General features: G+C 38.9%; 1 protein-coding gene across 5 annotated transcripts in view; it reads right to left on the bottom strand.

Moving 5' to 3' along the window:
- Nucleotides 1–21,527, bottom strand: part of NPAS3 (neuronal PAS domain protein 3) — an 854,510-nt gene that overhangs the window by 262,624 nt on the left and 570,359 nt on the right. The window lies entirely within an intron of this gene.

Raw genomic sequence — 21,527 nt, forward strand, 5'->3', positions numbered from 1 at the left:
TGTTTACGATTATTACCCTATTTTATATATAAAATAAAGATATTTTAATAATATTTTAAATAAAAGTTTTCAATAAATAATAATGGGAGTTATGTTGAGCCTATCATTGGAGATTTTTAAAAACTGAAATAGGAATTTAATATTATTATAGCCTCAACAGAGACATATCATTATAATCACTTTACATATTTGTAAACCAAATCTCTCCATGTGTACTTTAAGGTTCCACTGTTGGGACAGGGGCAGGGGGCTGAAGGGGAACACAGTCCTGCCCACCTCTGGTCCAACTACAACTCTTATGAGCATGAGTGGGAGTTAGCCCTTTCCTTTGCATGATGAGGCCAAGGTCAGGAACATGAGGCCTCAGGTGAGCAGTTTCCACTCTGTTTTGTGGCCAAAGACAGCGTCCCTGACCCTGATAATTGGCCTGTGAACATATAGTCTCAGTCGCAGGGGGACAGGGCAGGGGAGCGTGGGTGATCACTGCAAACCTATGAATGCTGAGCCAAAAACAACCCAAACTGTGTGCCCTGAATAATCAGATTTTTGTGAATAAAAGACAGCATGTTTTTAATATAACTAATAATAAGCACAAATATTTAAGTGGGTTCTAAGGACCTTTCAATAATGGCAAAATGTACTCTTTTAAATGTTAAGAGTAATTATAAAAATAGGGAAATACAATGCAAATCTATTAATGTTCTGGTGGACATATTAGTTGATTAATTCACAAATGTTTATTAAGCACTATTACATTGCTTAACTGACCTAGGCACTAGGTACTTAAGGTAGTGATGAACTAGACACACACACTCCATGTCATTCTGATGTATAAATTGTTATAGAAGTTTTTCAACCCAAAGATATGCCAGATTTGTATCTTCTCTGTGCTTCTTCCAAAGCAGTCACACGCAAGTGTCCTTTTACTGCTTCTTATAATACTGAACTTCATACTAGTCTTCAGTCAATAATGTTGAGCCCATCTAGAAAGGTCTATCCCTAAGGACACTGCACTAGAATAATAGTGAAAAGAGAGATTTCAAATCACTGTGAAGTCCCCACCCATATTTCTTTGAGTAAGTAAGTGCTAATTTTCATGACTATATATATACACACACACACACGCACACACACTTCCCATTATAGAATTTGAGTAAATATTACACTTGGCTTTGTTTCTCATATCAGAAAGACTTAAATGGCATCTCTATCCATAAAGACAAAGCATAGAGGAAGAATGTTTTGCTCTGACTTTTAATTCTTTTTAAAATCTTTGATATAGCCCTGGCTGGCGTAGCTCAGTGGATGAATGCAGGCTTTGAACCAAAGTGTCGCAGGTTCGATTACCAGTCAGGGCACATGCCTGGGTTGCAGGCTGTGACCCCCAGCAACCGCACATTGATGTTTCTCTCTCTCCCTCTCTTTCTCCCTCCCTTCCCTCTCTAAAATAAATAAATAAATCTTTAAAATCTTTGATTTAATCCTCTGCCAAATAAGAGCAAGTTCTATCGCTACTAATCCTTGCTAATATGTTGATCTTATGGCAAGCTTTCTGAGTCTAAAGAAGCCACAGTACTTTTCCTGGAAAGAGGACTCTCCTTGAGCTAAGTGGGCCCTGCCCCCAGGCAGCAGACACGGCAAGGAGCACTGTTCCACCATGCCCGTGAAGTCCCTCCTCAGAGTGAGTTGCAGACTCACATTGGGTCACTCCCAGGCTTTACAAGCGCACACTATGTGCTCCGGGTGAAAACCCCAGTCATCTTTTACTTACTTGTTGTTTTCAGAAAGACAGACAAATATGCTAGGTTCCTAGAAAGGATGAGATTTAATCACCACATGGAGATTTAGAAGAAGGAACTTGGGGAAGATCCCAAATATATATAAATACACACATACACATACAAAGACAAGGCAGCGGACACTCTCTCATAATTATTTTATTGTGGACTTAGCTGAAATGTGCCAGGTACGCCATGGCTTGGAAATACTTGTCCACTCAAAACTGTATTCTAGTCACACTCCTGACTTTTCCACGTGTTTCTACAATACCCAGCTCCTAGTAATTGTGTTATTAAAGGGATTTGGCCACAAAAGCCTGACTCCAAATATACAGAAATAGACTGTTTATCATTTCAGGATGGGCTCCAGGACAGCACAGAGGCCGGGACTGTCTTGGAGGTAGTGTCTACTGGTTCTCTAGGGGTCATTTTGGCTGGTGCTCCCGGCAGGGCATGGTTTGTACATGGAAAAAGTACTGCTATAGGAGCATTCTCTACTGTACTGCTCTGTGAAACAGGAAGTACCACACACAGCAGAAATTTGCACGTGTTCCTGTCAATTTGGTTATGCTGGCCAATAACAGTTAACAGGTGGACCACAAATTCTCCCCATAGATTTCATATGAAATTATGACACTGAATAAAGGGAAGTAAACACATGTTCTTGTCACGGTATCTAGCTGACTGAATAAAATGACAAAAAATACTTGGTAACATTTCAAATAAAGAGTATTACTGTTTAAAAGAATAATATACAATATTATATAAAGAATACTATGCAAAATTTATTTCACAACAAAGAAATAGTCTCTTTAATTCATGGTTAAGTATTGGTTAAAAATAATGCATACACTTCTATTTGAGGGTTAAACCAGACTTATTTATGAGAAGAAAGGAAACCAATATTTTCATGCTCTTATTGAACTTTAATCTTACTGAGATGGCAGGATTTCAAATTTATATGTACACATACATGCATATATATTTACATACACACACATACACACATATGCATATGTAAAATTCTGTAACTTGATTTTGAATCTAACAATATGTCCTGGATATCCCTTCACGTCAGCACATATGGGATTATCACTGTTCTGAATAGGGCAGTGTACCATCACACATGGCACCATTCTCCTCTCAGAAGGTGGTTTTAAAATTTGACAACAATTGAAGCAATATTGGAATTGAGTTTTCTTTAAGCTTTCTGTACTATAATATTTTTAAAATGGAATTACTCTTCCTGGAATGGAGTTGTGTGAGTTCTTTATATGTTGTGGAGATCAAACCATTGTCCGAGGTATCATTGGCAAATGTGTTTTCCCATACAGTTGGTTCTCTTCATTTTAATGCTGTTTTCTTTAGCCATGCAGATGCTTTTTATTTGATGAGGTCCCATTTGTTTATTCTTTCCTTTATGTCCCTTGCTCTAGGGGGCATATTGATGAAATATTGCTGCATGGAATATCTGAGATTTTCCTACCTATGTTCTCCTCTAGGACTTTTATGGTGTTGTGACTTAGATTTAAGTCTTTTATCCACCTGGAATTTATTTTTGTGTATGGTGTAAGTTGGTGATCGAGTTTCATTTTTTTTTTGCATGTAGCTGTCAGGGTCTCCTAACACCATTTGTTGAAAAGGTTATTTTTACTCCATTTTATGCTTCTGCCCTCTTTGTCAAATATTAATGACCATAGAGACTTGGGTTTATTTCTGGGCTCTCTATTCTGTTCCATTGGTCTATGTGTCTGTTCTTATGCCAGTACCAGGCTGTTTTGATTACAGTGGCCTTGTAATACAGTTTGGTATCAGGTATTGTGATCCCTCCTACTTTTTTCTTCTTTCTCAAAACTGCTACAGTTATTTGGGGTCACTTATATATATATATGTATATGTATATGTTTATGTATATATCTGTATATATGTGTGTGTGTGTATAATATATATAAAGAACTCCTATGACCCTACTCCAGGAAGACAAACAACCCAATTAAAAAATGGGCAAAAGACCTGAACAGGCACTTCTTCAAGGAGGACATAGAGAGGATCCAGAGACATATGAAAAGATACTCAGCATCAATAGCATCAGGGAGGTTGAAAATTAAAACCACAACAAGATACCACTTCACATTGGTCAGAATGGCCATAATAAACAAATCAACAAACAACAAGTGCTGGAGAGGTTGTGGAGAAAAAGGGAATCCTAGTGCACTGTTGGTGGGATTGCAGACTGGTGCAGCCACTGTGGAAGACAGTATGGAATTTCCTCAGAAAACTAAAATGGAACTGTCTTTTGACCCAGCAATTCTGCTGCTGGGATCATACCCTAGGAGCCCTGAAATACCAATCCATAAGAACCTATGCACTCCAATGTTCATAACAACACAGTTTACAATAGCCAAGTGCTGGAAGCAACCTAAGCACCCATCAGTAAATGAATGGATCAAAAACTATGGTGTATTCCATGATGGAATAGTACACAGCAGAAAGAAAGAAGGAGCTCCTACCCTTTGCGACAGCATGGATGGAACTGGAGAGCATTATGCAAAGTGAAATAAGCCAGGCCATGAAAGACAAATACCGTATTATCTCACCTTTAAGTGGAACCTAATCAACAAAACAAACAAGCAAATACAATCAGAGACATTGAAATTAAGAACAATCTGACAGTAACCAGAGGGGAAGTGGGAGGGGATCATGGGGGAAAGTGGGGAAGGGTTTTCAGGAACAACTATAAAGGACACATGGACAAACCAAGGTGGGTGGAATCAGGGGAGGGAGGTAGGGATGGCTGGGGTCGGGGGGGTAGTGGTAGGGAATAAATGCAGACAACTGTATTTGAACAATAAAATAATTTAAAAAATAATAAAATAAAATTAAATTAAAAAAATAAAGTGGAATTACTCAATCAATTCTAATCGATGCTGTCAAATTGCTTTTTATTTTTTTTTTGCCAAATTGTTCACAAGAAGTTGTTAGAACTATGCAGTCTCCTCAGTTGTAAACAAGAGTGTCACTTCCCCACACTCTCACCAATATTTGCTATTATCTGTCTTTTCAATCTTGGCCAATCTGAGAGGTAAAACTTTTCAGGATCTTCATGTATCACCTGGTCATTTATATTTATCTAGTGACCATTCTCAGTCATTCTTTTGACTATGTTCTAATGGGATGTTGATCTTTTTCATGAATTGTTGGATCTTTATATAGTTTGAACGTTTATCTTTGGTTTTATGAGTTACATATATTCCTTATCAGCCTGTAATTTGTCTTGTAACTTTATGGCATCTTTCATTGTACATAATTTAAATTTGTTAAGGAACCACCTACCTCTGTTAGTCTTTTATGACTGCTGGATTTCTTTACTTAGGAAGTTTTTCCCCATCACGAGAAAATAAAATGTTCTTCTCTTGTTTTTATAAAGTTTACAGTTTATGATTACTATGCTTAATTCTTTAACTGTTAAAGAATTAAGGAATGCTATTGATTTAATGCATTTCTGAGGTTTTGCCATGAAAACATATCCTTTGTACATAAGACTTGAAAAATAACCCAGTATCATTGTAAAGTCCACTTTAATGTGCAAGCATGGTTTTCCAGGACTAGGGGCCAACAAAATTTAGGAGCCAACTTGGGGGAAGGCTCCTTCTTCTTTTCTTGAAGCTGGATAAGTAGCTCTTAGTTTACTACTCTGTTTTTTAGGAAGGAAGAGTTTGCTACACTACAGCAAAAGAATTTTTCAAAAGGCAGGGAGAGAATAATACTACTTTCATATATTATTCCCAAGGCTGTTGGTTGTAGGGACTGGAAACTCAGATGCAATTATTTTTACCTTAGGTTTCTGGTTACTAAGCAGTTGTATAGAAAGAAATAGCCTCCTGAGTCAAGAGAAGGCTGGGCTCAAATTCTGGGTTCAGCCACTTGAACCCTATGAACTTGGGCAAGTCATTTATTTTCTCTGTTTTGTTTTTTTAGTTTATAGAAACAGAGCTAATGACTATTCTTACAGTATTAAATTAAGTAACATACGTAAATCACCCAGCAAAATCTGCCTACTCCTAAGAATATGTTCTATCTCTTATTCACCCATGCTCCCTCAAACTATCACAGCAGCTCTGACAGGATCCAACAGAGGTTGTACACTTTCCCAGAAGAAAAAGAATGTTCAGCCAGTAATTAACAGTAAGGGTTGGCTACAGCTGGGACAGAGGCTAGAGAGCGACCAAAGAAAGAAAGAATTGAGACTGAGCCAGAGGTTTTCTTTAAAAAAGAACTGTACTTTTAAAAAGATTCAAACGATTGGAGATTCAGTGATGTAGCTGACTTATTCTACAGTGATTTTGTCTTCTATTAGTCCTTTGAGCCTGGGATTATAGTCTGACTGAACTGAATTTTACTCATGATTTGTATTGGCCATAGCTGATTCTCTGAATGGGCCTGCATTAACAATGATCATTTGAGAACTGGATACATAGTTGAGATTTTCTAACATTTTGCAAAGATAAATTAGGCTGAGAATGCAACAAAACAGCCCAATTAACACAGGCAAGAAAACTGAGCAGTCAATATATCACTCAACAGGACAAACACATGGCAAATAAACACAGCAAAAGATCACTAGCCATTAGTAAAATGCAGAGTAAAATCATGATGAGATGCCACTACACACCTACTAGAGCTGCCTAAGAAATACAGACAATTCCAAGTGCTGACAAAGATGCAGAGCAATACTGTTTGATGGGAATGCAAATGGTACAACTCAAACAATTTGGCACTTTCTTAAAGAGTTAAATACATTTACTATATTAGCTTGAAATCCTACTCCTAGGTATTTACCCTAGGAAATGAAAATCTATGTTCATACAAAACCTGTGCACAATGTTTTATAGTGACTTGACTCATCATTGACAAAAAATGGAATCAACCACAATGTCCTTCAGTGAGTGAATGTATGAATAGACTGTGGTAACATCCCTACAATGGAATGCTCCTCAGCAGTAAAATGAATAAAAATACTGATATGAATATCAAGAGCATTATGCTGCGTGAAAGCCAACCTCAAACTGTTACAGACTGTGTGATTCCATCTATATGACATTTGCATACAGACAAAAACAGTGAAGGAGAACAAATCAGTGGTTACCTGGGTTTGGATTAAGGGGAGGGTGATACAAAGGGATACACCATGAGGGAATATTTTGGGGGAATGGAATTTTCTGTATTCACATTGTGGTGGTGGTTACATGAATTTAAACACACGTTAGAATTCATAGAAATGCACACAAAAATATTTTATTTTATTGTACGTTAATTTTTTAATTAAAATAGAATAAAAGTACACCTATTTTAAGACTCAAACTTCCTTCGACTGGACTGAATGAATTCTGCTGTACACAGAATAGCCCAAGGCCAGCCCATTCTTCTTTCCAGCTAACAGGCAGTCTTTTTGAAACACCTTCACATACATGAATGGATAATATAAAATAAAACAAAAAACAAAAAGAATCCTCTTCTTCTGCTTACATTTTCACTGAGCCAATTTTTATCATCATCTACTAGTTAGAGACACACTTAACCAGGTGAAAAACATTTCCCATGCATTTGGAGCATCCTGCAAGGAAACCACATGCAGTCCTCACCCTACTCGGATCGGCACCTTATTATGTGGAGCTGCTGATCCCCAGTAGCTAGCTGGTTGCCAGAGCCTTTGCTCTTTTAGCAACAGCTCAGTTAGCACCATGATATAACCTCCTCTTTTCCCATACTCCCTTTTCTTTTTTCCTTTGGAACAAGTTGTCTTTAACCCTTGGACCCAATTTGAAGGCAATGGAAATAATTAAGACTGACATTTCTAGGGTTAAACGTCAAGTAGGAGAAAGAGCTGAAAAAGGAAATTCCCCAGCTTCTTAGTAATGAAAAGCTGAGGGTATACCTTCTGTGGCTGTCTGTGAGATGCTTTCACATCCATGTGTCAAGGGTTTTTCAAACTGACAACTTGCAAATTTGAAATACAAAAATGCCCAAAGCGATATTTTAGTGGCTCGGGGAAACTCTTGTATGGGAAAAAGAATTCTAAAGTGAAACGTCTCTTGAAATCACACAGGGCCTGACCACGATACTCTAATTATGCTAATTGCTTCAATGCCCTTGCTTTATTTATGCTGAGCAGCTAAGATAAATAAAGGAAAATTGCTTTGGATCTAACTGTATTCATATCAGAATGCAAACTAGCCTGTGTTTGTTATGTGATTGCTGATCTGTTTACACTAAATTCTGCAGGTAATTGCAGTTTTGATTGCACATTTATTTCTAGCTGCACAGGTCCCAGGACTAGGTCTGTCTGTTTTTATAATTAAACCGTTTTGTAATATCTAAACTCACTAAAGAGCAAAATGATGCTTTAAGAATTTACATATTTTATGCATTAAATATAATACTTTCATGAACAGTGACAAAAAAGAGAAAAAAGTATGTTTACCAGTAAAAATATTGGACAGCATGTTCTGGATTTGAAGAAATTCGAGACATCTGTTCCAAGGCCTGTTCCCTGAATGGGACAGATGCCTGGCGCATCCCCGTGATCTGTGCTTCAACACAGTTTTTGAACTTTCAGCTGCAACTTTCTTATGACTAAAATATGTTAATAGAACATGCTGCCACTTGGTGATTCCTAAGACAATGGAATAGTATTTTACACCCCAATGTAATGGTTGTATTTCTGTCCCTTGTTCAGAAGGTGAAATTTCACAGACTTGACATAGGTTTTTTTTCTGTTGTAGACCAATATTCTGGGCATGTTCACTATGGTCGCCAGCCTTAGCTTAGAATTCAGTTTTGATTAAAGCTTCCTTAGGATTTCATCCATAGCCAGTATACTTAGGGGAGCAAAACAAATCAACACACACAGATACAGAAAAATCTTTTTCCTATTTGGGATGCCCATTACTTTAGTAATTAAGAATGTCACCACTACAAATGTAGGTGGTGTTACCTTTGTTGCTTCTTCACCCATCACCAAATTCTGCAATAGTAATTCAGTCTGCCCTACTTAATGGAAAAGTTAATATCTATACTGACTAGCCTGCAAAGCTTCCTAACCTAGATTCTGCTCATGAAAAAAATCCACTCATGGGCTTATTTTGTCTAAAATACCCCTGAGGCCCGCTCTCAATAAAAACAGGCTGGCTTTAGCACCCTGAAGGCATCTCTGGCTTTCTTCCTTCCACAGGGAACACAGAGGAAGTTGGGGAAACATTAGGACACTCAATACACCTTGAGTAAACTGAGCTACCACAAGAAAAGTACGACATCAGCAAATGATTATCATGACACCATAGTGGTTAGAGCAAGGGGAGATGCACATGGCCACTGAAGACCCTCCAAAGTCACTCATCTCTTAAAAAATATTTAACCTAAATGTTAAAGTATTCATATTTTACCTCATGTAGTTGTGTGCTGAGTGGAGATGTGGGGAAGCAGTAACAGAGTCAGAAATCCATAATCAAACAACTCCAGATTTTAACATAGGATGCCTCATATGACATATGTGCCTTGGCAAACTAAAAAGAATATATTTAATTACTTTGATCCTCAGATTTCCTAGTACCCTTAGGAGGCTGTTTTACTAGACAATTAAAAGATATGACATGTGACCACTTCTCAGGAAGGTGGTACATTGCACTCAGTAATTATCAGTTGATGTTGTCGCTATTGCTATACCCAAAGTTCAGAATCCTGACTGATTTTCAGTGACATCAATCACCACATAGGACCTGCAGTAGTTGCTCATTAAATTATTAGGGGACACATGGACATTGTAACCTATAATTCCCTTGCTGGTACACTGGGGAACTGCAACTTCCTTGAAGCCTAATCTAATGGCCACTGGAAAGCAGACTGGGTCAAATTCATATTTGGTGACAAAAGTATGAGGGATTTCTCAGAGGGATGACTTGGGGAAAGGAGCTCTGTCTCTTGGCACCCTCCAAATGTGCAGGCACATTAGATCTGCTCCCTCCTTTCTATTATGTCCCTACTTGATCACTGTCTATGGTTGCATTTACCAACCTTGGCATCATCACTTACTGATGTTTCCATATTTCCCACCAGACTGTGAGTGCCCTTCAGGCAGGGGTGTTGTCCTACTCTTCCTCTCATCCTTATAGCATACCACAGGCCTCTCACACAGCCAGCCCTGACGTGAGTGAATACCACATGAACACGAATTTTGGTGGCAAATGTTGGGCTCTGAAGGCAGGTAAACATGGCTCAAATCCCAGCTGGGTGGGCATGTTAAACCTCTTGATTTCCACTCAGTTATTTTTTAATTAAAATACAATTTAAAAATTAAGAAAATATATAATTAAGATGATCCCTTACTTTGCAGGGATAGTGTGACAAATAAATGCCTCACCCATAAGAGGAAATTTTTCTGTTGATTTTTTCTCAAAAACCCCATTAAAAACAATTTAGGGAATCAAAGAAAATAAGATATTGTTTATTACTAAAATACTGTGGTAGAATTTAGGGCAGGGTGTTAGCTTTCCTATAGTTAGAACAGATGAAGATTCCCAGGTTCCTTGTGGTTTCTGTTAAAAAGAGCCATAGCTGCCGATTTTTTGCCAACCTCTGGTAGGTACAACAGGAACCAACATCCGAAATGCCTTCAAAACCCAACATTGTTCAAAGGAAAGCACTTGTCTGGCTAGGAAATATAAATCCCCCAGTCCAAATACAAGTTCTTCTTGGTCCTTTCTAGCTCCCTTCCAGAATTCAGTTAATAAATGAATAGGAAAGCAGAATGCCATAGGCCCATTCTTACTATTTATACATAAGTCCTGCTTTTCACATAAGATGTGACTATTTATTTATTATTTTCACCTTAGGACATGCTCACTGATTTGAGAGAGAAGGGGAAGGAGGAAGAGAGAGGGAGGGAGGGAGGGAAACATCAATGTGAGAGAGAAACATTGATTGATTGCCCCTCACATGAACCCGGGCTGGGGACCAAACCTGCAACCTAAATATATGCCCTGACTTGGAATTGAACCTGTGACCTTTTGGTTTATGGATGATGCCCCAACCTACTTGGCCACACCAGCCAGAGCTGACCGTGCATTTATTATCTTAACATACTTAGTAAAATCTGTCTGGTTTTCAGAAACTCATGTTGAGTTTCTCACAAACTCATGGTTTGTGTGTGTTTACATGTGTGAATATAAACTCATATGCAGAAAGAAATGGCACTTTTTCTTGAGAAAGTCATATGACAACTTGGGTAAAGTGACTATGTTACTGAGAAAAAAATGACATCTTGATTTATTTTGTTATCAAGATATGTTAGAGCTGGGGCTTCAACATACAAATCAGACAAGATCAGGCATGTGCAGGGTGGTGTGGCTGTAGACTCAATGTGAAAATCAAAGAGCTGTGCTGGGCAGCGATGTCTTCCTATGACAATCAGCCTGGGTTCGGGCTCTTGCTCTGTCTGATATCACAAGGCAGGTGTTTGCAGGTTACAGAACAGGGCTTGAAAGGAGTTAATTCTATACCCTGCTATCTCAGGGACTACCTGGAATACAACCCCCGAAGGAGACTCATCCCCTCAGTATTTGCCTCAGTTACTAGGAGGGGCAGCAAGTGAATAAAGAAGTCATAATTGGGGAAGAAGTAATGCTAACAGCTAGAAGCCCAGAGAGGTGGCCAAGGAACCTCTTCCTTATCTCCACATATAGCTGGATGAATGGAAGATCTGGAAGAACCTTGTTTTAATAACATAAATTGCCCTTCCTGGGTGGCTCAGTTGGTTGGACTGTTGTCCCATATTCCAAAAGGTTGTGGGTTTGACCCCTGGTCAGGGCATGTACATAAGGCAACCCATGAATGCTTCTCTCTCATATCAATGTTTCTCTCTCTCCCTTCCTCTCTTTAAAATCAATAAACACATCCTCAGGTGAGGAATTAAAAATGTGAATTAATATTATTTTGTGTCAAATAAATAACTCTGTCAACACACTGAAGACTGAAGGGTTGGGGAACCCAGTGAGGTTTCCATTGTCTGGCCTTGAAGATGTGCCAACTTGGCCACTTCTGTTCATCCTGAACAATTTGCATGGCTCTGCCAAGACTAAAGTCTGACCTGGATCCCTTAGGTGAGAGGCACTAAATTACTGAGCTTCTGAAATGAAGTTATTATCTATTTTGAATTTGCAGGATGCCTTAATATATATTCAATAACCACTAGTTTGATTTTTTCCTCCTGATCTCATTGCCATTTCTCCCTATATCGAACCCCAGGAGACCCTGTACACTGATCCCCTGTGACTAACAAGCTATGTAATTCATCAATGGTTTCCTTCATTATTTTATGGGATCAGCCTTGAAGACCTCAGTATACATACTGAAACATCTTTCACAAGGGCTACTCTAATATAGTGGAGTTACAGCTGTTTTATTTTAATCACATTCAAATATCCATCTAGCGAGTTGGTTTTAACTTTTTTTTTTAAAAGGTTGCAGCGTCTTTATAAAAGATACTTTATGGAAAAAGGGAAACAGAAAAATTTCACAGATTTAAAAAAATATATAAATAATAACTTATATACTATGAGCTTATCTACTGATGATGCCTGCCCAAAATTGTCTGTACTCTCAGATGTAGCTGAAATATAAGTGAAAGAAAATCATTTATATCTAACAGTTATGAAAGGTCATGAGTGAGGAAATGCATTCTAGATACCCCAGCTGAGCTCTAAGGCTGATATATTATTAGAGGAACAGCAGAGAAAATTATATCAAACTACGTTTGCCATTCATCGATGATTATTTTAATCCTTTGATATCCTTTTTTATTTTACCTTATGCGTCTCCTTTTTTTTTTCCAACTGCCTGTCTCTCCATTTCATCATTGTCTCTTCCCATTTCTCTTTGCCATGGTTTATTTCCCAGTTTCCTTTTATAATCTCTCATTTCTCCCTTCCACTATTAGTTATCTTGGTCTGGTCACTTAAAAAAAAAAGACCAAATTAAAAAACCCAGATGGTTCTAGGTTTGTGAATCTTACCCTCATCTCCAATATCACATTCAAAACTTACACACATTTTTGTGTTAGTGGTCAATAATTTGGTTACAGATTTTTACAAACAGCCTCTTTCCATTAATGGGCTTTATGTACCCTGTGACTTGAAGACATCTTGAAGCTTCTCCCTTCTGGATAAAGATGGACTTAGATTTTAGAAGGTCACAAATGTGACAGGGTAAATTATCCTTTGGATGACTCAGAGTCATTCCATGTAGAACAAAATTCACACAAAAAATTAATCTGAAATGGTACCATCTCTCCAGAGCCAAGCACTGCACTCTGAGCCTGTATGTGGTAGGAGCTGAATGAAACGAGCTAAACTTGTACCCTCTGATTGGGGGGGAATTCTCACTGAGACTTCTTAATGTTTATTAAAAACTTCTCTTTACCTCAGGTAAAATTCTCAAGATACAAGGATGAGGTATGGTCCATCCAAACATGGCCTAGCAGTAGTTACATGGCACAATATTGTGTTTATCTGCCTATTTCCATGTAAAGATGCAAAATTGTAAAACATCAATGTTCTAATCTCCCAATCACATAATCCTTGAGATTCTCAGGATCTGTTTAAAAAGATAACTGAGTGACTCTTAAACTTTGATATTAGGACAAAATGAGGATTCTGATTCATTTTGTTTTTCCAGAACTTTTTTCTACATGTGGAAAAAAGTATATTTAGTGCAAAAACAATTACTATACCTTTCTGAGAGTGGTCATTCAATAAATAAATAGTGTTATGGATTGAACAGTATCTCCTTAAAATCCATACATTGAAGTCCTCAGAATGTGACTTTACTTAGAAATAGGGTTGTTGGAGATGATCGAGTTAAGATGAGGTTATTAGGTTGGGCCATAATCCAGCGGCTTTTAAAAAGTGGGTACTTTGGACAAAACCAAAGCGGTGTAGAACTGAGGGTGGGAGGTGGGGATGACTGTGGTTGGGGGGAGAGGTAGGGAGAAAATGGAGACAACTGTGCTTAAACAACAATAAAAAATAAAATAAATAAAAATAAATAAAAATAAAAAGGGGGATAATATGAACTCAACATGCAGAGTGAGAATGCCATGTGAGGATGAAGGCAGAGACTGGAGTGATGCATCTATAAGAAAAGGAATGCCAGAGATTGCCACAAACCACCAGAAGCTGAGAGAGGCATGGAACAGCCTTTCCCTCACATCCCTCAAAAGAACCAAACCCTGCCAAAACCCCGATCTCAGACTTCTTGCCTCTAGACCTGAGACAACAAATTTCTGTCATTTAAGTAAGTTCCTGGTCTTTTCAAAGGCAGCCCCAGCAAACTTATACAGACCATATCTTCCTATTGAAGGAGGATTCATGGCACACCAAGGATGGAACGTGAGCTCTCGAGTCACACACACTGAGTTGGAATCTAGGTTCTGCTGATTACTGATTGATTAGGGCAAGTAATTCTTTGAATGTTAATTTCCTTTATTGTAAAATGAAGATGATCGTATATACTTTATTAGGCTGTCACGAATAATTTTCAAGGGCTTACTATATACAGGCACTTGCAGGTGATAGGATAGGATGCTGAACAAAAGACATCTAGTTCCTGCTCTTATAGAGCTTATAGCTGAGGAGACAGAAACACATGTTTACAAACAAATATATATGCAATTAAAATTTATGTTAAGTGTTATGAAAGAAAGGAATAGGGTGCAACTGTGGAGTGTGAGGAGGCCTTGCAGAGGGTGGCACCTTCGGTGGTACGGTCAGGTCAGGCCTTTTTGAGGAAGTGACATTTAAGCTGAGATCCGATGGATAAGCAGGAGCAAAACTTGAGGAGGTACCTAAATGAAGTTCCCAGTATTCTCTCTGCATGAGAGTAGGTATTTGATTAAAGACAGAATTATTGGCTATTACATGTCTAGTACTAGGATCTATTTTGTTGTGACACAGCATGCATCAGCCTGGCATTCAAGGCCACCCATGAAATCTCTTTCTCTCCTTTTTCTTGCCTCGGAGAAGGTCTGTTTGGCCCTGGCCCTATAAAGCAAGCCCACCATGATCATTAGCAGGTGCTGATCTGTTTTCTCTGTAGCAAGAGTTTAATTCATTGGTCTCTTTTTTGCCAGGGTCTTTTTATAATATCAAGAGTTTCTTTTTCTCTCCAGACATATAACACCAGATCCAAATTAAATTACCATCTATTTTCTATAACAATCTCCCAGATTTTTAATCCCCACCCTTTGAATCATGCTGTTTTCTTTTTAAATCTTCCATCCCCATAACGGCTATCATAACTATGCCAATCTACCCATATCCATGCATAAAGCATGGATAAAGCTATAAACCACCAAAACACAGAATCTATGCTTAATGTACTATAGTCTGCCTTACGTTACTTATTGTCATATTTGTTTCATTTTTCCTACTCAATCATAAATAACTTCCTGGGTAGGGTCCAGGAAGGAGGGCAGGGTCTTTGTTCAATTACCCTAGAATGGGTAGAATTCATTGTCACCTGGCTCATGTCTATATGGGCATTCTAAGAAAGTAGAAAAGTTAGGAAAGACATATCAGACATAATTATTAAACACAAAAATCACATATTTTCACATTACACACAGATATAAAACATTCAGATTAGGAATCAGAGAGAGATATGTGCCAATTAACCTGACTTTCCTTTTTCCCATCAGCAAGCACTATATACTCATTGTTTATTTCCATGAGCACAAAACACACATGAGGGAAAATGATTTTCCTTTGCTTTCTTAATATATCGGTGGTGAGGAACATAAGCAAAGGGGTAGGGTGGGTAGGGTTTTCCTTTACACACAGTAAAAATGGCTAATGTCCTTTCCCTAAGTTCTGCTATACCACAGACAATTAACATATTTGTTAAATGTGCTTCTCTGGGCCTAAATGCCTTTGTCTTGAAAATGGGGGCACTACTTCCTACCTTGATTTTATTTCCAAGAGCAGGAGGTGAATTTGTCATGCACTCCTCAGTGCACAGTGATAGTTAGGAATAGAGGCATTTTTATTATCTTGCTATAATATAGAGAAGGTTGTACCAAAGTACTCCTGCTATGCTGCTACAGTTATCTGGGGAGGGACATTTCTCACCCACAGGGATACAACTACATGACTGCATCAAATTGAAGGTGAACCCTGAAATGTGGCTACGGTACTTCAAATAACACAGGCCATCAGAAGAAGAAAAAAAATTTTTAAAGGTAAGAAATAAGGACTTCAGTCCAGTACTTATAATTTCATTTACTGGTCATCCGAAGTATGATATTTTGTTCCCTGAAAAGATATTGCATGTCACATCAATTTCTGAAGAAAGTCTCCTCTAAATTCTTTTGTCTGCCATACATTTATGGATTTTTACCACAAGGCTATGTCAAATATGAGCACTTAATTCAGAGCAAACACTATGTGCGTGTGTGTTTTTAAAGGCTTCTAAACCATATTAAATTTTCATCCATATAGGTACACAGAGACACATATTAAATAAACCCTCTACAAGAGGAACCCGGATAGAAATGCAGCAGGAGATTTCCAAAGGGCCGAATTTATTACAAATTAATCAAATAGGTAAGATGGATCGTAATGGATATTTCAGCCAATGTAAGCCGAGAGGGGGAAAAAAGCACCAGAAGCAAGTCAAGAGCCAAGTGTTTCTGTTTTGATTTATTTAGCATTTCCGAGATGTTTCTTCTGTGGGGAACAATATTCGAGGCATTGGAAATTCAGAAGGCACATCTTTTGTGTATCATAAAAATGTGCTGCTAACCTACAATACCCTTATAGAAATACAATTCAATAAGAAACTCAGTTGGGAAGATGTCTCAATAGAACAACATGAAAAAAAATGGTCAATACGAGAATGATTTACTTTACTTTTACAAGGGATTTTTGATGCTGTGCATAGAAATGCCTTTGGAACTTATAAAATCCAGATAAACAGAGTGCCACATTTTTAATTCTTATACATCTCTAATGTGTTGGGTTTCTTTTTTTTTTTTTAAGGCGATCATCTCTTCAAATCGTCACTTCTATCAAGCCTATCACTTGAGCAGTGTTACAGCGCTCAGCCCTGAGGGCAAAGATAAGTCTTCACCATTGTCACAGGGAGCACACACATATTCAGCCATATCATGCTGAATGGGAATACAGTACTTTGTAGAAGCAGAACTGATTCCTGCAGAATATCCTGAGATACTTATCAAGCTGTTAAAGGAGACATCAGTCTTTTGTCTGTATTGCCCTTGACACATCCTCAAGGAAAGTATCTAGAAATTCTTTGTCTTCTGAAGAACCCTCGGACCTCTTAGGTCTAATGTAGGTTAAGTGCCCCACAGATCTCCCTAGAATAGAAAAAACACCTTTGTCTGACGTACTGGAAAAAATACAATGTAAATGCTAATTTGTAAGATCCTGTCATTTGAAGGAAGAAGCAGCAAAATGCAGAAGCATTAGACAATATTGGTCTTGCACTGGAAAAAGCTGGAATTCTACCATAAAATTTATCAGGTACAACAATAACCTCTAAAAATCCAACAAGAGTAAAATGTATGAAGGTAAATTATCATGTTATCATCCAATTATCATTGCTTGTTTTGTCAAGGGTAAATGACTATCCAGAAGCATTCGGCACGGCTTATTGATTGGTTCCTGTGTGCAGTCCCCAGCCCCTCTCCCGGTGGCAGCCCTCGCCTCGCCTCACCTCCCCCTTGGTAGTTGCACTGAAGCTGACCATTTTATTACATGTTGCTGGCTGTGCATAACTCTCCTTGCCCATTTTGGAGGCATTAAGTGAAAACGGATAAATTGTTAGAGATTATTGGGCAATGCAGAAGAAATCATTGTGTTGCTTTTATTCTTGAAAATATAGAAAAATGACTGTGTTTAACTGTTGTCATAATTGAAACTCGATTCAATTCACAAACCTGAAAGCCACTTATTGCTTCCTCATCTTTCCTGCCCATTTCATTCTCAACGACACCATCTGACAGAACTTTACACAAATCTCCTAAGGATAAACATTTCCAGTTTCACTTCTCTTCTTCCCACAGATAAATCACAATAAATGTAGAATCCTTATTTCATCAGAGATTTAAAAACAAAAAACAAAACAAACCTTCCTCAGCAGATTAAACAAAACAACCAAACTCAGACAGCAAAGAGGCATGCTCAACATCTGAGATTAATGGACCACATTTCATCTCAAAGTGCTTTCTTGGCATAAAAATACGTAAGGGCCACCTTATCCACCAATAAAATGTTGCCTGCTCTATATAACCACGAGAAACACTCACTCATTTCTGAGGCAAGAGTAGGTAGCCTTTTTATCATAGTGGTAGCTCAGTGTTTCAACCCTGGTCCAATCTCCTTCAATTCTGAAGCTAAAGATGGAAGAAAGCAATGACACCAGAACCACTTAGTAAATCAATCTAACCAATGGTTCAACCAGAAGTTGGGGAAAGATGCTGAAGGGGAAACTGCAGGCGGTTTGGTGAGGCCTCAGATCTGACTGAGGCTCTACCACTTCTCTTGCTTTTGACTCTGCTGAATAAGATCATGAACTAGCGCAAAAGGAGAGTGAAAAATAGACATCCCAAAAAGGTAATTGTCAAGCTCAGTAGAGGCCACTTTGGGTCACTGCAAGAAGAAACATTGGCACTAATTGGATTCAAATATAAATGTAGGTGCCAGTTATTTTACGATGTACAGTCTGCTAAAATGAATGGCTTTAGAAATACAAATGTATCCAGTACACTAAGTCCTCACTTAATGAGGTCAATAGGTTCTTGGAACTGTGGCGAAATGACAGATAATGAAACTAATTTTACCATAGGCTAATTAATATAAACAAGAGTTAAATTCCTATAGCATCTCCAAAGCATTACCAACAAAATGATGTTGAACAAAATGTTATACAAGGCCTTGCTATATTACGTCTGTGAGGAAGAGGTGGTAAGCCACCATCCAACCAAAGCTATCACTTTCCAGGTACTTATAGTTCAGGTAGCTCATATCTCAGTTAATCTACCAACAACCTTACAGGATATGTATTTGTACTATTATTTCCACTTTACATATGAGCACACTGAGGTTTGGAGAATTTAGTGGTTCTGTGTTATGTTACCAGAAGATGGCAAGGCCTGAACAAGAATGCACGTGGCTCTGACTTCCAATCCCATGCCAGCTCTGCTCCACTATCCCGCCCCACAGGTGAAGTCTGGGCAAGTTGGCAGAACTTGGTGATTACTTACTGAACCCTGAAAGGTGGGCAGCAGACATTTGGGTATGAGGAGCACTTAGGTGTGGCAGAGACCCAGGAAAGTGGTGAGGAAAGCAGAGGAAAGCTGGCATGTAGACAAGGAGAAGAAAAAGAGCAAACGCAGCTCAGAGAAGGTTCTGAGGGTTCTAAGATATTGAGGCTGACAAGTCTGATGAGAAGGATCGGAAGGGAAACTAGCACAAAAGGAGAGTGAAGTCCAAGCACACCAACTCTGTCAGGGTGAGACTGGCCAGAGACTTGACTTGAGCCGTGAGGAACATGCAGGAGTTCGCTGGAGAGACGAAAAGTCTGGAAGCAGGAGATTTTACTCCTGGTCAAAGAAATTTCATTTTTAGCAAAGGCATGGTGACACACACACAAATCCTCAACATCCGTGCACACCTCGCGTGGTGTGAGTGGAAAGGGAAAGAGCCAGTGCTGAGTGCTGAGTGCTGCAGAGGAGCCCACAGCACCCTGCTTGGTCACACTTGGACCTGGAACCCTCGCTGGATCTCAGTGGGATGGAAAGCCAGGGGCTCGGTAGGGTGAGGCTCCAGGGTTGTCTTCATGCACACTTACACAAGCACCTCAATTCTAGTACCAAATTCAATTTCTCACCCTGAACTAAAAATCCTCCTCAACCTTGATATCCACCTAGATGAACTGATTCCCATTCCCCTAGGATTTACCTTTCCCCTGGCTATTTGCCTCCAGGGCCTCTGCATTGACTTTTGAGTAACCGCATGGGAAACCTCCCATCTTCACAGGGCTCCTTGGCTGACTGACCGGCTCGCATCCTTTTAGCATGTGTACACTGAATTAGGACTTATGTCAAATCCTGAAAGTGTTCTTCAGCCATTTCATTCATTACCCTCCAAGTGAGTGATATCATCCTTTGCCATGAGTCAGGAATTGTTTCATCTGGTTTCATTTTATGGTGTCTAGCACCAGGTGATGTTTGATAGCTGCCTTGGGCTGGCAGGAGGGTGCTTATATTGGCTCAGGAGTTAGTTTGCTGGGGACAGTCCAGAATTTAGAATCAGATGTTTCTTACACTACACATTTACTGAGCACCTACTGTATGCCACATACTCTTCTCTGTGCTGGGAATGAAAAGGTCAATGGAAAACAAATAGCTTTATTGTGTAACAAACAGGTGCTCATCACAGTAGGGCTGCTGGTGAGAGCTAGATGGGAAAACAGACAGACAACAGTGATTAAATATGGCCAATATGCTGAGGGCCTTGAGCCCTAGGTACTGTGGGGACACGATCAAAGTACAAAGAGGGGAGCTAAGCTAACAGGGCAGGATCCAGAGGCTGCCAGAGAACTTTCCCTAAATGAAATAATGGCTGAGATGAACCTTGAAGGAGGAGCTTTACAAGTGAGGAAGCAGGGGAGACAGAAAGGTATTCCAGGAAGAAAGAACAGCTTAAGCGAAGGACCTGAAACATGAAACAGCAAGATGCCCATGGGGAACTCCACCCATGGCTCCCTGTACTATGCTGGTGGCAACTCCTCCAGAACCCAGAGCTTCCAGAACACCAGGGTGTTATAAAGGTCTAACAACTTAATTCACATGAAAGCCACATGTTGAACTGTGAAGCAGCATGCAAATGCAATATATTTATGACTATCATTTCAACAGTCTCCTGGTAAAGTGGAAGTGGATTTCAGGGAATCTCAGAGGGATTGAACTGGGCATGTTTGTTAGAGGTTGTTGACTCCTATTTTAGGAAGAGTCAGGAGGAACCCATCAGAAATCCAATTAAGATAAGCAAAATATAATTACCTGATTTAGAAGTTGGCCGACATCATGAACATTACCGTGTTTGTGTTTACTCTCTCAAAACCACTGGGGGGTTTTCAGTGAGCACAGGAAGTCAATAACGAATACCTAATGCAAGAAGCCACAGCATTTCCTCCATCAACAATGTCAGAATCGGTTAATATTTATTCACCACCTCCTTTATATGCAATACAGTCCATTCCTCTGCCTTGGTAGATGGTAAGCTAAATAATTCCATCCTGGAAGACCAAGACCTGGATACAGAATGCTGAGGGTGAGTCAAGAGAATGGAGAGAAATTTTCTCCCAGCAGCTGACCACTTTACCTGTGCATTTTTTATGCTGAAGAAATACCAAAGGCTAGGCAGAGGGGGAAATTACTAAGAGTCCACACTAATTCTTCTGAAGAATTCTTAATCACATCATCACAACCACCGTCACAATTTTTAGTGGATATCAAGAACTTACTATATACCATGATGCCTTATTATAGGGGCTTTGCATATGTAACTATTTAATAAATACAATGCATCCATGGGGTGCTTATTATCATTAGCCCTGCTCAAAGGAACTGAAATTCCAAGTGGGTAATATAACTTGCCCAAGGATATGAAGATATGA

The sequence above is a fragment of the Phyllostomus discolor genome, chromosome 1 (genome assembly GCF_004126475.2).
Source record: "Phyllostomus discolor isolate MPI-MPIP mPhyDis1 chromosome 1, mPhyDis1.pri.v3, whole genome shotgun sequence".
Lineage (NCBI taxonomy): Eukaryota > Metazoa > Chordata > Mammalia > Chiroptera > Phyllostomidae > Phyllostomus > Phyllostomus discolor.